The following is a 6,958-nucleotide window of genomic DNA, read 5'->3' on the forward strand; positions in this document are numbered from 1 at the left end:
CGTGAGGTTAACGTTTATGGGGTAAATCACCGATATGAATGACACCCCTACTCCAACACGCCTCATGAAGAAATTATCTCTCAAAACACCTGTTTTTCAGAGTGCATTGGCCCAATACTTCTTCCTCTGGCAGAATTGAAATCAATTTTGGGCCGGATGAGACCAGCGGGCCACCGGTTGCCCACCCATGGTCTAGACAAACTCGTTATAAACACAATAATAAGCCGATGCCAGAAGCGTAATGCGTGTTCTGCGCGCAACGTGCTTATTCTGTCAGGACTGCCAAACTGTACTCGAAGTATAGGAGCGTCTCAAGATACTGAAGTCGTGCAACCGCTGTTTCCTTTACCTCGAGATAGACAACCCTCGCAAATCTACACTGAAGAGCCAAAGAAACTGCTACATCTGCCTAATACCATGTAGGACTCCCGCGAACACGCAGAAGTGCCGCAACACGAAGTAGCATTGACTCGACTAATGTCTGAAGTAGTGCTGGAGGGAACTGACACAATGAATCCTGCAGGGCTGCCTATAAATCATAAGATACGAGGAGATGGAGAACTCATCTGAGCAGCACGCTGCAAGACATCCCAGATATGCTGTGGAGTTTGGTGCCCAGCGGAAATGTTTAAACTCAATACAGTGTTCCTGGAGCCACTCTGTAGCAATTCTGGACGTGTGGAGTGTTGCATTGTCCTGCTGGACATTCCGTCGGAATGTGCAATGGACATGAATGAATGCACGTGATCAGACAGGATGCTTACGTACACTCATGCTCACAAGTATCCGAACGACCTGAATTGCATTTCGCCTGATTCACATGCAACCCACATAACGCAGCTGTCTAGCAGCTCCTATAATCACTTCTTCGTACAGTCGTTAGACTATTGGAAATGGTTCCAACAAGTCACCACAACAAAACACTGCTCTGTATCGCAATAACTCAAGATGTAAAGTAATACTACGATACTACAAATATCAGAGAACACCTTACCACAGATAAGACTGTCCTTAAGGCTTGTAAGATCACATTTATTACAATAAATGACATACTTGAAATGTTACCACTCTCATTATTACGTCAGATAGGTAATGCACGTAGTAAGTTCGTCGTATTCATGATTTCCTCTTCAAAGTAACATACCGTACTTATTATTTAACACAAAATGAGATTAAAAATGTAAGTTATTCACGAGCATCCAGTTAAGAATATCTATGAACTTCAAATGATACGACGAACCGTCTCGTTCCGCATGTGGATTCAAACCCAGGACATGCAAACTAAGCAGAGATTTCGTGACTGACGGAAACTAACAGCCATTCCTGATTAGGCACACAGAGAGTGATATACCTCGATTGTAGACAATATCAATTATCAAATACCAACTTGAAATTACGAAACGCAAACATTTTTAACGGTCGCGAATTCCTACCCAGCACCAATTGTCCCTGTTAACGAACTACGAGAGGTGTTAACTATTGCTTCTTGACAAGTAACTTATTTGAAATTCCGTGAGATAAAGCTTTGTGTTGGACAGGGATTCGAACCCAGAACCTAATAAGAGAGATATCGAAGCACAATCAACAGTGACATATCGGATTTTCTGGGCAGTAGCTAGATGTGACGAGAGGAAACATTAATTTTTGCCGTTCTCAGGACTCCAACCCGGCACCTAACGCTGTTATATTCTAGAGAAAAAGAAAGTTAAGTATGGGTTTGTTGCATCAGCAGCGACAAGTGAGCGTGTTTGAACTAGAAATAATATGACGAAGAGTTCAGTGCTCACTGGGAATAGAGCCTCACACATATCGTTGTTGACTACACACAAAGAGACGTCAGCTACCGAATTTTTCTCCACCAGCAGCTCGGAATAACATCTTGAACTTACAGTGATCTCGCAAGTAGTTCTGCGTCTCACTATGAGTCCAAAACGTCAGATATCATTAGTGTTGACAACAAATGAAAATACATCAAAATGGAAATTATTATCCACCAGCAGACAGGTGTTATCATGCTAGAGCTTGATAATACATAATGAAATCATTAGTGCGGGGCCAGGATTCGAACCCATTCACGCGCAATATGTGGAGATGTTGAGGAATCTGCAGTTTTGAACAAACAACAAATTGTAGCCGAGCTGTATTGTCACGAAGGGACCAAATTCCGCGTTAAGGGCGGTCTGAGTGGCATTCTCAGTTCAGAACCAATTTTATCGACATACATAAGCTCAGATAAACGATGGAATAAGTGTCCTGTGAGCCTACATAGTGTTTGTTTCGCCACTAGAAATAAATAACTAGTATAAGAAAGGTTACTGGTGATAGAGTTTCAACATGTCGTCACTCCAGACTTTATTGTGGCACAACTTAAACTCTACTTGGTAGAGAAGGAATATCATTTTTAATGTGAATTTCAGACCACAATGCCATTATACCTTCTTCACTTGGTGTAGCCAGAAGAGAATGGAATCTGTCTCTCCGTACCTAAAATCATTGATCAAATTGGAATCGAACCCATACCATAGATATATGAATCACCAAAATAAAATCACGTAACTGCCACCAACACAGAACTGCCAACAGTGTAGGATGTAGAAATTTAAATAGGAAGTGTTCCTTTCCACTTGAGCTAATCTATTGCGCTATCTGTTTGTTGAAAACGTCGTGCAATCCAAAAGAAAAGGTATAACTGTTTGTCTCTCATAAGTATTGACCTGGCGATATGCATTATCCCACAGTGCTGAGGAAAGCAGAAGTTCTGGAGGACTGCAAGAGCTGTTATAACAATGTGTCAGCTAGTAACGGAATGGTAAGTATCGCGCTTTGTAGATACGATGTCCCGAGTTCGAGTACATTCACTGCTATATTTTTTAAAACGGAATTCTGCTGTCTGCTAAAATTTTCAATCGACTGGAACTTGTAACATAATTTCCTTCACTTCTCAATCCAAAATAGTCTAATGTGGAAAAAGGGGTAACTTCTGCGACATTTTGTTCATTTCTGGTTTTATAGACAGCCAAACAGTAGGTGCATCTCCAAACTTTGGCATTATGTATGGGTAGAGTGCATAGTGCCAAAATACGTCGGAAGAGAATTTTCTACAGTAGCTGTCGTGTGGTAGTAACAATTTATTTTTCTTCAAACTTTGTTTGACAGCTTTAACTCAGAACAAGGTTTCTACATGCATGTAATCAATAAACTGCATGTGCATTTTCAGACTGTTATAGATAACATCAGAGAATTCGCATATATCGTTGATGATTAATTTCTCTCTCATTCTTACTATTGTTTTAACAACATTAAAGGAAACCTTACGAAAATTGTGAATTGTATTATAAAAATGAAATAAAACTACCCACGATAACCTTACGACGAAAGTCTGTTTTAATAAAACTGAGTATCTGTACACAAGCGTGCCTCTATCGTCACGAATTGGTAAAATACTACTCACTTACATTTTGATTGGGTCTGTGTTTAATTGGTATGCTACGTCATACTCAAGAGTTATGCAAATGTGACATTTCGTAAATAAAGATATGTATTCCTGGAAACTCAAAATTTGCTTGTCAGCAGCGGAAAAAGGCGTTACCTGTTGTGCAGCATTGTAAGTTTTTCACAATTGCACTATGAGCTGAAAGTATTTTCTTGCGATTTCCTTATCGATGTTTGATCTGACTACTGGTAGCGCTTTCACAGAAGGGATAAAAACGCTACCCTCAGTGAGACTGGAACTGCGAACCATATCAGACGCTTTTTCACAGGTCAGCACGTTACCACAGAGCTGGCGAAGAAATATGTGCCTCAGCTTTCTCTTAAGAGACCAATGGTGGCTAGAACTCGTAAACCGCTATTTGAAGAATTAGATGAGTTGCGATTTCCACGTGCAACGACTTTCCTGCGCTGAAAACCGTAAATTTACAATCTTTTGTTACACCTCAAGCGATAATAACTCAGATTATTCAATGGAAATGACAGGTAAAATCAAGTGAACTTTGAGGCTTAATTCCGTGCACACCAGGAAGTAACTCGTCGATCACGGAGTTGCGAAACATACATTGCCTTGTTGCCAAATCTCAGTTACAATATCAGCAGGAAGGAGACGAACCAATGTGATCTTTCAGCAGGCTGGGAAGTGACCATAGCTGGTGTCTCCAAGTCGCGGCTGCTACGGCCTGGAATACGTAATGGGTCTGATTCGCATTTCTGTAACTAGGTTTAGGGACTGGAGAATAGTTACTAATAATACTCAGAGCTGACTGCAAACTAAGCATCATAAATCAGTAACTCTACTCATTCACAGAAGTTTTCGTGCCTCGCCAATAGTCGAGCACAACAAACAAATAAAAAAAATGAATGTGTGTGTGTGTGTGTGTGTGTGTGTGTGTGTGTGTGTGTGTTTGTGTGTGTGTGTGTGTATGTGTTGCCAAATTCAAGATATCTTACTGCCTTCCGATATACGCCGCTGTCAGTTCTTCCATATGATTTGGTCTACATGACCTGTTTCAAGTAGTGTATGACAGACAATGTTATAAAAAATCATTTGTTTTCCTTTGCAATAAACAGAAAGATTTTCATTCTAAGCTATCCAAGTACAAAAGTTTCGCAATATTAGTTCAAATTCAATATTCGCTTCTATAATGTAGGGAAGTATTTCACAGTTGTAGAACTCGCATCTGACTCATTGCCCTTACACTTAGTCGCTGACCATAAATTCTAGCTCAGAGTGACACCAGTTTAAGTAACCTAATGTAGCGAAGACTGTTTGCCAGTGCTCTTTCCCACCGGAAAATACACAATTCACTCATTGGGCTCCATAAGTACACTGCAACAGTAATTTCTGTGTGTATGCAATGCATACGGATTAGTATTTGGTGGTGCTCTCTCTTCCACTTCTGTATACAATATGCCTGACCTAAACGGGCCCTTATCATTACAGGCCCTGGGCAGTACAACATCATACTGACAACAGTAACTGACAACTTGACTGTTCGTTTTACCTGATTTTGTAATCGTTTAAATAAAACAACATGACCTTCCAGTGGGAGACATTTCGTCCCTCTTTTCCTTCTGTGAAATTTGTCAGTAAGCTTTTTGTCTTCCACCTAGCGAAATGCTGCAGAGTACGGCCGGTAAACGATTCACAAACCACGATTTAGTGCCATTAAGACGATTTATTTAAACGTCACAAGACAGCACATAGGTGCAATCGATTTCGAGGTGCAAAGTGTTTGTTATCTTACTTTTGTGAGAGGTGGGCATAAGTGATTTCCAGAGACTTTTTATTCTACTGAAATAACATTTTGTCACAAAGTAACAGGGTAAGTGTTTTATTCGTATATATTTTGTAGGAAACTGTAATCGTGATGGAAGATTATACACCTGAATGTTTGACAGAACTGGTCGGAGAAAACGCTGCATATTAACCAAACTTCGCACCCCCTCTCCATATCCTCCTATGACACGAGTGCGGGATTATCCTCGCACACCGCTACAGAGCTGTTCTTAGCACAGCTGAAAACTGGCAACATCGCCACAATCATTAGGCAAGACTGTGACAAGGCAATCACTTTCGCGTATGGTACTGAATTGACTCGCTAAATTCACTTGATATTCCCTTTCCATTTGGAAAGTACAAAAATATTCATAATTTCATATCAAGCCCTATCACGTGCACACCGGCGTGTTAGTGAAAATTAACAGCATTTTTAATGTCTGTGCATGTGTTGCCAACAATCGCAATAGGTGTCGTTAATTCCGGTCAAACAGGCACACATCTTACTATTGGTGACTAAGCAACTGATACTTAAGCTACATTCGTTGATGCACGGTAGGTGTGCAGTTCGATTGTCGCTTAGGCACAAAAGTTTGTATCCTTATTTTAGAGTCAAACACCCAGAAGCTGGTAAAAAAAAAAACCGATACGTAACATTTGATTTTACTTTGTTAACAATCCGATTACGTGTTGGCTTCGTATCTCTGTCACAGAACTTCACGTGATGCACTTCATCTTTAAATGCATGCACACTTTGTTACTTCAGAATAGAGGTATAACAGACATCTTTCGTGGTTAGTTAACAGGAACGAAAGGGTCTTGATAGAAGTCCCGGATTATTACAAAAACTGTCGTCTTTTAAATTCAAGTTTAGATTTGGTTACTGGTATTGGCAAAAACTTCGGTAATTCATGACTCTTCATGGCTAGTCGTCAATATGATATGATTAGATTAGATTACATTAGATTAATTCTTGTTTCATAGATCATGATTACGATATTTCGTAATCATGTGGAACGTGTCATTTTAATGAAAGATTTTTTTACATACCATGATTCAATTTCTTTACAATTTTTTACTCTCTCTCTTTCTTTTTGATTTTTATCTCTCTCTCACTCTCTATCTCTCTCTGTTACACACACACACACACACACACACACACACTCACACACACACACACACACACACACACACATTCATTATTTTTTATTTGTTTCTTGTGCTCGACTATCGGCAAGGCACGAAAACTTCTGTGAATGAGTTTCTTAGTTTTGAGTACACTTACGAAATAAATATAAAAACAACAATGAGAGTTACTGATTTATGATGCTTAGTTCGCAGTCAGTTCTGAGTATTATTAGTAACTACACTCCAGTCCCTAAAACTAGTTACAGAAATGGCAATCAGACCCATTACGTATTCCAGGCCGTAGCAGCCGCGACTTGGAGACACCAGCTATGGTCAGTTTCCAGCCCGCCTTAAGTTCACATAAGTACGTCTTCTTCCTGCTGGTATTGTAACTGAGATTTGGAAACAAGGCAATGTATGTTTCGCAACTACGTGATAGACGAGTTACTTCCTGGTGTGCACGGAATTAAGCCTCAAAGTTCACTTGATTTTACCTGTCATTTCCATTGAATAATCTGAGTTATTATCGCTTGAGGTGTAACAAAAGATTGTAAATTT

This window comes from Schistocerca gregaria, chromosome 7 (assembly GCF_023897955.1).
Source record: "Schistocerca gregaria isolate iqSchGreg1 chromosome 7, iqSchGreg1.2, whole genome shotgun sequence".
NCBI lineage: Eukaryota > Metazoa > Arthropoda > Insecta > Orthoptera > Acrididae > Schistocerca > Schistocerca gregaria.